We start from the raw sequence: 13,690 nt of genomic DNA on the forward strand, positions 1-13,690 counted from the left end.
CCAACCCAAAGCATGGAAAAGTTTGGGAAGTTGATTGATCATTTTGGGAGAGCACCTGGTCCATCCCACACTCAAAACTAATATAGGCCCAAGGGAACAAAGTAACTCTCTTGCTTGTGGCTCACTGCTTGGGACCTGCACTGAGACTGTGTACTGGCCTGTCCTCTCCAGTGGCTCAGGGCCTCAAAGAAGGAGGTTCTCTCGCTTTTTCATCCACCTGGTGATGCCTGAGCCAGTGCATTTGTGTGACCTTGCAACCCTAGCAGCCACATAGCCCATGGCTTCCAGGAGAGAGCCTGAAGTGGACAGGAGCCAGGAACAAGCTAAGCTACAGGGGTGGCCACTGAGCAGCTCCTTGGGCGTTCTAAAGGGCGGTACCTTAAAATGGAGCAGGAACTCTGGGCACTGGCTTTTGTTTTGATCTTGCTGAGGACACTTGTACTTTGCCTTGATTTTGTAAAGGACATGAGCTTTAAGATGGGGAGTCTGCTGTTCTCCCAGGTCATGCAGCATCTGAATGAAACCTCTTTCCTTTATCACTAGCAACTGCCTCACAAGCTTGGCTTTCGTGGTGACAGGCAGACAAACTCCCCTTTTTAGTTCAGTAACAGTTTTGATGACCCGGATGTAACTGTGTGACGTCAGTTAGTCCCAGAGTTCTTGGGCTCAGGTCCAGCTTCCTGTGGCAGGCAGACCTTGAGAGCAGGACTGTGGGGATTTTCCAGGCTGGGGGAATTTCCCAGCACTCCTGTTTGCCCAGCTGGTGAAAGAAAATGGGTCTGGGGACAAGATGGGCTCCAAGGCTGGGTAAGTCAAACTGGCAAGCACACCAGCAATCCTCTATTCCTGCTGCTTTAGCGTTGCATCATTTCAATCCAGTTCGACCATTTGTGGTACCAGCTGGCAGGCAGATAAGGCACTAAAAACTTGCTTGTGAGCACTCATTTGGAATAACGGAAATATGGATTCAAGTTTTGTTTATATGTTCCCTCTTTACGTGGGGCCTTGTTATGATTATGGTTTTGGATTTGTACTTTCATGTGAATGGGAGCCCAGCTTGGGCCAAAGTTTGGCAGTTTGGCCTGTGTACAGCTATTATGCAATGTCTTAGAAGGAACTGGTTTTCTACTGTAACACTGCTTGGCTTTAGTATACTTTAGACTAGAGGGGGAAAGGACCCCGAAATGGTTCCCTAAATTACTGCGCCATCATGCAATTAAATTTTTTTTGGCAATGGTAGGGAAATGGAATAAAATCCTTTATATCCAGTAATTTATGAAGTCTGTCCAGAAGGTATCAGCCATGTAATATGAAATATAGATATATTTATTAAGAAAATAGAAGGTACAAGAAACATTGGACATAGGACAATGACACCTCAGTCCCCTTCAAAGTAGGCACCTTGGGACCTAATGCAGTTCTCCCAGTTGCCATCAGCTGCCCTGTTGTATTTCCCTGAATCTCATCAATGGTCTGAAATATCTTCCCTGTCAAAGGTGATTTTAGTTTTGGGAAAAGCCAGAAGTCACAGGCTGCCAAATCTAGGCTGTAGTGGGGCTGAGTCACCTGGGTGATTTGATGTTTCACCAAAAAAATTCTGCATGACACGTGGTGATGCATGAGTGGGTGCATTGTTGTGATGAAGCTGCCAATCACCAGGTGCCCATGGCTGCAGCTTTCTGAATCATCTGAGTAGTTTCCACAGGGGAATGTTCAAGCTTAAACCAAACTTTGATGCAGATTTGTTCATTGTTCAACTCACTCAATCACTTTGAGTGTGACAGCCACACAGTACACATGTTCACTCAATGGCATCTACAGCTCCTACTGACTAGTACAGTGAAGTTGTCACCGTTCATGCATCTGCATTCCATTCTACTCCCCTTGGCTGCCAGGTTACACCTATGTTGCATAAACTGTTCTCATTATATTAACAATGGCTGGACTTTTCTGGACAGACTTTGTATATCCTTACACAATAAGGGTTCTGCAAAGAAAGGGAACCACCTAATGATGTAGAGAAAGGAAGGTGGCTTCAAAACCTCTCACTGGGAATAAGATAAAGGACAATGAAGAAATGAGTCTCTTTAATGCCCTGAACCCAGTGGACACAGGAGTAGCAACAGGAAGATTTCTGCTCTCACCACCCCTATTGCTAGAAGGAATGGTTTTCCCCTCAAAGACCCAGCAGGGCACCCAATTTGGCCAGGGAGCATACCTATCTGGGGCAGGACAACTCACTTTTATTGAGCAAAATGCCCCAGATATCAGAAGGAAACTCCAATGTTTAGACGGTGTGTTGGGAATGAATCTCTCCTAGCTGGTGGATATAGCCTTTAAAGTTTACCACGCCCAGAAAAAGGGAAATTAAGGCAGGCTGCCATTTTCTTAGAAACAGTGTGGGTACACTGGCCATCCCTGGTTTTTGGTGTGTGACAGGGAGCTAGGAAGCACAAAGGATGCTCTGACTTCCCTCAGCACCCATATCTCCCTCTCTTATGAGGATGAAATGGTTTTCTCTCCCCGGAGACTCTGGATTTCTCAAGGAAAGGACTTATCAGTATTTGGCTTTGTGAAAGCAAAGTCTGCCTTTGATATGCAAAAGTATGGTCTCCTAGATTTTATCAAGACCAAAAGCCTTGGCCATCTGAGCATACCAATTTAACTTCTTTCACCTGTAACTTTTTAAATCATTGAGTTTTGCTTTATAATACCTGTCTCATGAAAGTATGCCTCTCAAAAGTGTGAGTACTTGCCAATCAAAAAGCCTATGTTTCTAGAATTTATGGAATGTATTTGCTAATCTAAGGAATGCTAATTGCCTACCTTTAGCTATCTAATACACAGTTGGAGTTTGGTCCTTTTCACTGCTAAAAGGACAAGGATTTTCACTTTTGCTTTATACATTTTCTCCCTACCTGAGCCCTCAGAATTTGGCAATTTTTAGTAGGTGAGTCATGACAGTACATTTCTCTCCATAGATCAATTTCCAATCATGCTTTTAGTAACCAAGACTGTGACTGGGATGTCATGTCGAAAAGAGATATGCCTAGACTCTGGAAGTCACAAGAAAGACTTGAGGAATTGAGATTGACTTTAGAAGCTAATGAAAGTCCATTGTGGAAATAGCCTGATACAAAGTGGCTGGGTCACCTGGTTCATGGAAGTGTTTCCAGGTAAGGAACCATGGGAGCTTTCCTGAAAGATGGCAAGGAAGGAACCTCAACACATGTTGGGAAACCTCAAGAGCTTGAGGAATTTACCCAAACCTTTAGGTATTGCAGGCAAAGCCTTATGGCAGGTGTGTGGCTTGGCTTCTATGCCAAAGCTGACTAAAATTCAGTCTAAAAATTCCTTGTGTAAAGAGCCTATGTAGTGAATTGCTATTCTTGTTTTGTTTATGCAAATAATCAGGCCAAATTAAAACTGTACTTAATGCAGTCTCTTTGATGACAATGAGGATGATTTTAGGGAGAAAAATTGTTTCAATGAAAATCACAATGCCTAACTATGGATATTGGACTCTAATACAGCTTACTGTCTTCAAAGTTTTGTTTTCACTTGGAAGCTGAACTGGTTCCTGAATTCTCCTAGTTGCCTTCAACTCTTCAAGCTAATGTTTCATTTTTTTTCTCTCCCGTTTGGACTGGTAATTATTGGAAACTAAACTTTTTTTTAGGACTGCATCTGTTTGTGCCATACAGACTTTACCTTGGCACCTGATGACATCACCAGAGATGCTCAAATTACAGACAAGAAGAATTTGTCAAATTGTCACTGCTTAATTTTATTCCAGCAAAAGCCTTGCTATTGGACATCTTCTGAACTGACAGTCTTACAGGCTCAGAGACTGGGTTATGATTTGCTGGGCTCATAAACCTTTGTATTCTTCTTTCTGTTTTCATAGGATGCATGTTTATGACCTTATTTAACCTGGTTGCTTGTTTACACAATAGGCCTTACTTAAAAAGCTCATCTGTATTGCCTTCTCCTGAAATGAGACTCTATGGTTTGGCAGGATTGACTTGTCGGGACTAGAGGGTTGAACTGTGAAATATGGAGCAGTCTATCAGCTTATTTAAAACTACTTTCTTTTTCTGCCTTAATGGTTCAGATAGAAAAGGCCCACAATTCTTTGGTGGGGGGGGAAGAATCTTAGAATATTCCCTTCAGCCTAATTTGAGTTAAGTATGGTGGACAAAAGGCTTCAGACAGGTGTGGCATGACCTTTAGTTGCTGTAGTTCTCCTCATTCTTGGACTATGTCTGTTAACCTCTTGTCAAGTTTTTTACCTCTAGAATACAACAAGGGTGCCCACTTGTTCAGCAATGCCATCCTTTAGACATCGAATATTCCACTTCCTAGGGACAGTCAACTGATCTGGACTTTGTAAAATCATTCTCTCTCATAAAAAGGCTTCCCCTTCATTCCTTGAGCCTTACCTCTTACCTTTGTTAAATAGCAAGACCCTCTAGCCCCAGAGATAGGTAAGATTATGCCTTTGTCTCAGGAGGACAAAGAAACTCTTGCCCACAGTTCACTGCTTGGGACCTACACTCAGATGGTGCACTGACCTGTCCTCTCCATGAGTCATGTGGCTCGTGGCCTCCAGGAGGGAGCCCCTCTTGCTCTGTCACCCACCTGGTAATGCCAAAGCTGGTGCGTTTGTGCAACCTCGTGGCCCCAGCAGCTGCATAATCCATAATCAGCATGTGCAAGCCTAAAATGGACAGTAGCCAGGAACAAGCTAAGCTACAGGGATAACTTAGCAGCCACCTGGGTGCTCCAAAGGATAGTCCAGTACTTTAAAATAGAGCAAGACCTCTGGTCCCTGGCTTTTGTTTCAGTATTGCTGAGGAAAGTTGTACTTTGTCCTGGTTTTGTAAAGGACATGAGCTTTGAGACACACAGTCCACCATTCTCCCAGATCATACAGCATCTGAGTAAAACCTCTTTCCTTGTACAGCAGCAACTGCCTCGCAAGTTTAGCTTTTGTGGTGGCACACAAATTCCCATTTTTTGTTCAATAACACAATGACTAAGGGTGAAAATGGAATGGTTTCCTGAGGGATCATCAAAAGATGAGGAAATGAATTCTAGGCAGGCTAAAGCAAGAGAATCATATCCCTCTCCATTCGGCTGTCTAGACTGGAGGCACGTTGAGGACAGGGACAGAATCTTACTTATTTTTGTACCTTTTGAAAAATTGAGCCCATTGCCTTCCACATAGAAAAGTTTCAAAAGAATTTATACTGTCTCTTGCACTACTTTATTAAATACTTGAAAAAATTCTTTAGAGTGAAGAATGTCTAACACTAAATAGTTTGTGATGAATGTTACAGAACCACTCTTTATAGGAGCATTTAAAAACAGTTTACAATCTTGATTGAGATTATTTAAATGCAACCTTGCTGAAAATGTAAAGGATGAAGAGTTTTAGTTAAATAAACTTTCAAAATCACTAAAGTACTATGATTTCTAAGGCCCTCCTGTAACAGAGAGGTCAGACCTAATCACCAAGAGAAGGCAGGAGGCAGGGAGAAAACCCCAAGGTGAAATTGAAGGTTAGAAGTGGCTTGTCCTGCCCCGGCTGGTGTGGCTCAGTGGACTGAGTGCCAGCCTGCAAACCAAAGGGTCACTGGTTGGATTCCCAGTCAGAGCACATGCCTGGGTTGCGGGCCAGGTCCCCAGTAGGGGGGACATGTGAGAGGCAACCACACTTTGATGTTTCTTTCCCTCTCTTTCTCCCTCCCTTCCTCTCTCTCTAAAAATAAATAAAATCTATTTTTTTAAAAAAGATGTGCAAATTGCCAGTTATAAAAAAAAATGAAGAAGTGGCTTGTCCTCCCTGTAAAGGGGCGGGTGGGGGTGGTACCAGAGAAAGGAGCTTGTACAGAGCATGTATGACTGGAGTGTTTGTCCCCTTGCTGAACATGGTGGCCAGAAGAGGGGCAAAGGCACACATGGCCAACACTGGCCCTCACTGGCTCGAAAGCGGGGCACTTCCACTGGCTTTTAGAGCACATGGGATGCTGGGAGAGGACCTGTGAATGGAGCACGCTGGAAAGCATGAAGTCAGTTGGTTGTTTTCCCTCCCCTGGTGAGGGCATGCCAACAGTCACCTGTGGGCTTGCAAGTGGTGGCCAGGGCAGGCCTGTGAGCAGAGGCCTGGGGGCACAGACTGGGAAAGATGCCTGGGGCTGGACAGCGAATGGAGACCAGCTAAGCCACCTATGTTTATGATACCCTTGGGTTCCTGGTGCAACCTTGAACTGAGCTAGAATAGACGGTGTCAGGGTGATTTTTCTTTGGGTGTCTTAGAGGAGATGGGCTCCTCTATGGAGATCAGGTGAAAAATTGCCATTGTTTCCAAACACCATGGTGATAATAGTCAGCACTGTAAATAGATTTCTTATTTTCAGTTCGTGAAGGTATGTAGGAGTTATAATGACAAATATTTAAAGAGCTATTTTTTATGCATGGTCTGACTTTTTCTTTCCCCTTATTTTTATTACATTATTAAATGAAAGATTCTTGTCTTTTCTACTGAACTCTGTCTTTGGAGATTTGCCTGGTAGGTGGCGAGCCGTAGGAACCCCCGCCCCCACTTGTTGGGTTCGGTAAGACTTCCCTGTTATATTTAAGATAAAACCTCTTTGATGTTTTTGCATTGAACTAATATCTAATGTATATTAAAAAGTGAAACTCAAAATACTCTCCCAATGATTTCAAATTCAGTTTACTAGTTTCAGTTTTGTTGTTTAATCAGAGCTGGGCAGTGGACAGGAATTGGGCAGGGTGTGGCTCTTGCTCTTAGAATTTTTTCCTGTAACTTCTAACTTTTGACCCATTTCCATCAGCATAATTAGGAGTTTAAAAGAGAAATAACTGTATAAAGAGCTGTCTTTGATTTTGAAAACAGGGTAAAATTTTAGAAGTAGTTTATGCTAATGAATAAATGCTAAATCTTAAGTCTAGATAATGGGGGGGCATTATGGAGCTGGGGGTTGGGGAACTGCCTCATCTAACATGCCGTTGGAAAATCTGACATTGGCATGAAGGTGAAGACTGTATTTCTACTTTAGTTTTGTAAAGTTAGCCAAGTTAGTTGGCTCTGTGATAAGACGTTCATTTATAAATGACAGATTTAAACTATTGCTCCTGCTGCCGGTGGAAATCGCGTTCGTTCACAGGATCGCAACAAAAGCATTTCACAGACTCATGTGTAGGAAGTTGTGGTGTGGCAAGATTTATTTGGGTGGAAACAAATGGTTTCTCTGTATCACATTTCTGTTCGGCCTGCCATGGAAATAGTCCAAATGCATCTTCAGCAAAGGTCAAAACAAATGCCAGTGTCCAGGTTTCTGTTTCATACTAAAGCTTAGTCCTTTGAAGCCTGCAGGTGGCTGCTAAGCAGTCTCAGTTCCCATCCAGGTAACTTAGTGCTGTTCCTGGCTGCACTGCTGCACCCAGGCTCCCTCTTGGAGCCTGCATTTAGAGTCCACATGGGCTGCTAGACCTGCATGGTCACTATGGAGAGAATGCATGAAAAACCGGGTGAGAAAGAAGGGAGAGAGAGAGAGAGAGAAGAAGGGGGAGAGAAACATCAGTTTGTTGTTCCACTTATTTATGCATTTATTGGTTGTTTCTTATAAGTGTCCTGACCAGGCATCCAACTTACAACTTTGGCATATTAGGCTGATGCTCTAACCAGTTGAGCTATGGGCCAGGGATATGACTAATATTCTTAATCCATTTAATTGTACATTTTAAAGCACCTGCTGGAGCTACAGTAATGAACAGGAAAGAAAATATCCTCTTGGAGTTTGCATTTTAACAGTGGGGATAATAAATCCAGAGCACCTTAAAACATTTCATTAAATTCAATAATCATTTAGTAAGTACTTTTTCTATGCCAGGTTCTGTGTTTGGCACTGCAGATGCAAAGAGAAAAACGATTCTGTCTGCTGTATGCCAAGTGTACCTGGGTAACCAAAGTGTTAACAAATAAATTTACTTCTGTTTGGTAATTTCTCTTTCTATTAGTAAGCTTAAAGTTACCACGATTGACTAAATTTCTAGTTAAAGGGATGAGCACAATCCCCTATGCAACTGTCAAAAGAGATGCCCGTTTCTTTGCTGATACCGATTATTGTACTGTAAGGGCTACTGTAAGGGCTGTGTTTAGGTGTTTCTTGTAATTTTGCTTGAAAACTGCCTCAGCACTTTCCGTGTAAAGGTGCTCACCTGCACAGTAAGACAAACAGATAATGCTGTGATGGAACCACACCGTATTTATTCAAGCTCACCGGGACTGGTTGAAGCTGCTCCAGATTTATGCTAGGTCCTGGTGACTCCAAAGTCGTTTTCCCTGGGGACACCTAAACCGCAGGGTGTACATTAACTAGGGGGAAGAGTGGGCGTGGAAGTAGGCGGGGACTGGGCAATAGCCAGGGCCATTCCAGGACTTACTTTGTTTCAGGTCCCCCGAAGGGCATTCAGCCCTAGGATGATATGAAAGGGGCCTGGGAGAAGAGAGGAACGAATCTCCTTCCTTAAGCCCAGTTGGACTCTACCGGAGCTGCTGTCGCCAGGTTGTACCTGAACTTAACCAATCGGAAAGAGAGTTACATTTTAGGCGGCCCCGGCATCCAATCCGAGGACAGGTCTCAGACTCCACCGCCCGCGGCGTCCCGCCGGCTCCAAGCCTGTTCCGCAGTCGCCTTCGGGGCAGCTGCGCACTCTCTGAAGCGCCCCAGGCCGGGTAGATTCCGGGAGGTTGGGGTTGTCAACCGCTGTAGGGGCGCCCGTTATTGCGCAGGCGCCTCAGGAAGAGCTGCGTCTCGCCCTGGTCCCTTCAAGTCTCCCTCGCCCCCCGGACCCGCGAGCGCCGCGTTACGCGAGCGCCGGTTGCGTGCCCTGGAAAGAGGAGGTGGCGGCGGGTGAGTGTGAGCCAACCGCGTGCAGTGTCCTGGAGGGAAATGCCACCCGTGTCAGTCCACTGGGGGCTTTTAAAAGTACAGGTGGTGAGAAACAGCCCCTTACTCCTCGTCCCCCTTCCTCCCCCTCACGACAGTGCCCCCGACCCCCGCCACCACGTCCTGGGACGCCGGGGGCGACGTCCTCAAAAGGACCTGGCGGGCACGGACGTCGCGGCGGAGGCGCGGGAGGTGGGGAGTGAGACGACAGTTTAGCAGGTGGGTTAGGGGTGGGGTTGCGGAGGGCTGTGGCCTGAGGGGTGAGGAGAGGGAGGTTGGCTGGAGGCCGCGGGGAGACCGAGGTGGGCGAAGGTGAGGAGGGCGAGCAGGCCGGCGGGGCGGGCGTTTGATTCTAAAGAAACGCTGTCACGGGCGTTGACGTGCACCTGTCTGAGAATTAGATTCGAGGTCATGGTAATTCTATAATCCCATTTAAAAACGAATTTCCTACAAAGCCGGACCTTGAAAGTAATACCTTAAGTGCTTTTTTAAAGGCCGGACTACTGTTCGTCAGGCACTTGACAAACAACGCTTCCCTTCGGGGCGCAGCAGCCCTGCGCGGTGACGGCGTTCCGTCGCCCAGCGAGGGTCGGGCTCGCAGACGCGGCGGACTCCGGAGGGTTTTGCTGAATCACCGAGTCGTTTGGTGGACCGGGCCTTGACATCTTGCCAAGAACAATACTATGTAGGAAGTCGTCTAATCATTTTAATATTATGATTTTCTTTTCTCTCCTCCTTTTCCCAGAGTTTGTTCCAGGAAATTTAATATACATAAACTATCTCCTCCTTTCTCTTAAATTAGCTACAAAATATTTGGGAGAAATTTTGTTGAAAGCACAAGGAGTATATGGGGAGTATTCTATTATGTAGAAAGTAACATAACTGTAGCCTTTTTGAAGATAATTGGTAGACAGTTTTCTGCGCTCTGGAAAATTGGAGAATCCTGAAGAAGCCTGAGAAAGTCTTTTAGAGAGTAGTTACTGTTTTCCTCTTCGTATAGTAAGATAATAACATAATAATGTAAAGGAAACCATCTATGTTATCTGTGTGCATAGACTTTAAAGCCGTATGGGAGTTTCATTACAAATAGTATTTGCGAAGTGCTGAGAATAAAGCTTTTGTGTTGTGGAGCAGATGGCACACTGATGGTGACAAATATCTTTTACCACATCCTGTAACAGTTAGACTCTCCCGGCTTCACATGGGCTAAGAGTGCCGGTGAGAATGGCCTGACAGGCATTCCATCCAGGTACGAAAGTTGTCCCAGGCGAGGCAGAGTGTGTTTTGTCTCCTCAATTGAAGAAGACTACCTACTAGTAGTAGGTACTGTTGGGGATATTTGGATATCGTCTAGATAAGTCTGCTTTCTTTTCCCTTCTTTTTTTTATTTTTTGCCTTGAAAAAATTACAGAATGTCTCCAAATGTTTTCTAATATAACAATTAGTGATTTTTATATCTAGAAAACTATTTGAGAACTCACTGTTGTTTTGTTTATATTTTAACACTGCCTGTTAGAGTGAAACAGTATGTGGTAGACCTAGATACAGGCACTGCTAATGAAAGATGTCCTGGCAGGAAAAGTTCTGTTAATAGTTTGGAGATTATTACTAGACTTGTAAACTTGTAGAGGACATGAAATTGGTAAGGGCACAATAAAGCTACTCACTGTCTTCTGAGCTTGGGCAACCACTGACCTTCAGCTTCATCATATGTAAACCGGTATTAGACTAAATTATTTCTAGTTATTTTATAGTTTCACACTAATATCACCTGCCTTTCATGGCACAGACTTTTTTGCAACATAACAGCTTGTAACTAGAATAGATAAAGGGAAACAAAATTTGATGGTCTGTTCTATAACACTTTATGCATCCCCATTTTACACACAAGGAAACTGAAACCGGTAAGAGTTAGATCTGTCTAAGACTGCCCATCTGGTAAGCATGGGCTCAAGTTCTGGGATCCTTATGGTTTCAGAGCCTATAATCTTTCCCCGTTGCCTGTGCTTCTAGTCCTGGGGACAAGGACTGGGGCACCTGGATCCTAGCAGTGTACTAAGGGATTGCTAGCCTCAGGATAAACAGCCCGTGCACAATGAAGATCCTTTTCACTCAAGATTTGGGGAAGAAAGATTTTGATTTACATGTATTTCATGAGAGAGAGGAGCAGATGCTGGTTTTTGTTTGTTGTTTTGCATATGGGAAGTAGTATAAGATATTTTTATATTAAAACACCCAAGTCTGTATTGTGAACTACAAATTTCACATAACTTTTGAGGGAAAATGAGACTTCAAAGATGTTTCCTGTTGTGGCAGGGCATTTTCAGATGCTTTTAAGATTATAATTTCATTTTCTTCTGTTATATATGTAATTGTTTTATTGAGATGTAATTCACATACTATCCAATTCACTCATTTAAAATGTAAAATATTACAGAATTGTGCAACATCACCGCAACCAATTTGAGAACATTTTTATCACTCAAAAAGAAACCTACCCATTGGCATTTGTCCCTCATTTCTCCCCAACACTGTGCTCGAGGCAGCTACTAATATACTTTACATTTCTATAGTTTTGTCTATTCTAGGCATGTTATCTAAATGGAATTACAATAAGTGATCTTTTGTGACTGCCTTCTTTCACTTAGCAAGGTTTTAAGGTTTAGCCAAGTTGTAGCATATATTAGTACTACATTCTTTTTTATTTCCAAGTAATATTCCATTGTGTGATATGCCACATTTTATTTATCCATTCACTTGATGGGCATTTGAATTGTTTTTACTTCTTGGCTTTTAGGAATAATGCTGCTGTGAGTGTTTGTGTACAAGTTTTAGTGTGGACATAATGTTTTAATTTCTCTTGGGCATGTGCCTAGTAGTAGAATTACCAGATCATGTGGTAACTGCTTACGAGGGTTCCCCTGGAGGGTGCTGCTCCAGAGTCTGCAGGACCTCCAGGCATGGCAGCTAGGTGACATGCCTTCCAGTCCTGCCACTCCCTAGCCCAAGACATCACTAGTCCACCATGGTGAGATTTCTTGCCAGGTTGGGGCCATGTATGTTTTCTCAGTATGACACTCTAGGAAGCCACAGGTAGTGACTGGAGTTGGAGCTGGGAAGAATGGAACCTGTTTATTCTCCCTGCTCTGTGGAGGTCCTGGCGTGAGAGGTGCCCTGCCACGTTCCACATCTGCTTGGTCACTCCCCAGTGTAAGGTGCAGTTGGACTGCAGGCTGCTGGGCTGGGGTGGGGATACATGAACATTAAGATGGAGAGACCTGGGAGTGAGGCCAGCAAAGTAGGGGGCATCTAAGTGGTTGTACCATTTTACATTTTTACTAGGAGTATATAAAAGTTCCAGTTTCTCTGTATTTTCCCAACATTTGTTACTATCTTTTTTATTATCATTGTTATGTTACAGTTGTCCTAATTTTCCCCCTTTGCTCTCCTCTGCCCATCCCACCTGCCACCCCCACAGTCGATCTCCACACCATTGTCCATGTCCATGGGTCATTCACACATGTTTTTTGACTCATCCCTTCCCCTTCTTTCCACCATTATCCCTCACACCCCTCCCCTCTGACAGTTGTCAGTCTGTTCCATGTTTCCATGTCTTTGGTTCTATTTTGCTCATTAGTTTATTTTGTTCATTAGATTCTTCTTATATGTGAGATCATATGGCATTTGTCTTTCACCAACTGGCTTATTTCACTTAGCATAATAGTCTCCAGTTCCAACCATGCTGTCACAAAAGGTTATACAAAGTCTTCTTAGATACAGCACCAAAAACATGAGTTACAAAAAAATTAACTTCCTTGAAATTAAATACTCTTGTGTTTCAGAGGATACCATGAAAAAAAAAGACAATCCACAGAATGGAAGAAAATATTTGCAAATCATATATCTGATAAGGAATTTGTTTCTGGAATATATAAAAAACTGTAACAATTCAATAATAAAAAGTCAAATAAGCCAATTAAAATATGAAGAAGGAATTCTAAAACACACTTCTCCTAAGATATATAGATGGCAAATAAGCACACGAAAAAATGTGCAACATATTATTCATCAGGCAAATGCAAATTAAAACCACAATGAAATGTCACTTCACACCCACTATGATGGACAGATACAGCTTTTATAGGTCACCTGTAAGTCACTTAGATAAATGATTATTGTCTTTACATGTTTTTGTAATTCATTTCAAACAGATTGTGACAGTGAAGTATGATAAATGGAAATTAAGGCTGGCAATTATTTCTTTAACTATTTTATAGTAATTTGCATGTGGGTTGGGCCTGAGTAATGGAGGGACCTGAATGTCAGGCTGACATCTTGGGGGACACTTTGAACATTGTTTTTAAATTAGGGGAACATCATGAACAGAGCTATGCCCGGAAAGATTACGGTAAGTTGGGAGCAGATGCTGGGTGAGAAAGAGGAAGGTGATTGAGGTAGGAAGGTCAGTTAAGAGGCAGAAGTGTCCCAGACAGGAAATAGTGAAGACTTTAAGGGCAGCAGCAAGGATGGAAAAGAATGGATAGCTGTTAAAAATGCAGGTTCCTGGCCCAGACTCTAGACTGACTGAATCACAATTTTCTAGTTGTGGAGACTAGACAGTTGTGCTTTTAGCAAGGTCCACTCAGTGATTTGTGTATCTACACTACTGTAGTACAGTGATTTTCAACTGGTGTGCCACAAGAATTTTTAAA

At 43.3% G+C, this 13,690-nt stretch overlaps 1 protein-coding gene and 1 long non-coding RNA gene across 7 annotated transcripts in view; one reads left to right on the top strand and one right to left on the bottom strand.

Annotated features, from left to right (window-relative positions):
- Positions 1-697: 697 nt before the first annotated feature.
- The window catches only part of ENPP4 (ectonucleotide pyrophosphatase/phosphodiesterase 4), a 32,408-nt gene continuing 19,415 nt past the window's right edge, over positions 698-13,690 (top strand). Inside the window, exons 1-2 of one of the 6 annotated variants that reach the window (XM_045844167.1) lie at positions 706-807; positions 2,982-3,176. The gene's annotated coding sequence lies outside the window, so the exon portion shown is untranslated. Of the gene's footprint in view, positions 808-2,981; positions 3,177-8,485; positions 8,595-8,625; positions 8,943-9,048; positions 9,198-13,690 lie in introns of those variants that run through there. The other 5 variants (XM_045844170.1, XM_045844169.1, XM_045844171.1 and 2 more) reach the window with 5 other exon arrangements.
- On the bottom strand, positions 7,250-8,602 carry LOC123822207. Its single transcript, XR_006786236.1, has 3 exons — positions 8,473-8,602; positions 8,310-8,381; positions 7,250-7,530 (listed from the first exon to the last, which is right to left on the bottom strand). It is a non-coding gene; the product is annotated as an uncharacterized LOC123822207 (long non-coding RNA).

The sequence above is a fragment of the Phyllostomus hastatus genome, unplaced genomic scaffold (genome assembly GCF_019186645.2).
Source record: "Phyllostomus hastatus isolate PE091 unplaced genomic scaffold, TTU_PhHast_1.1 phas_contig_40, whole genome shotgun sequence".
In the NCBI taxonomy this organism is placed as follows: Eukaryota; Metazoa; Chordata; class Mammalia; order Chiroptera; family Phyllostomidae; genus Phyllostomus; species Phyllostomus hastatus.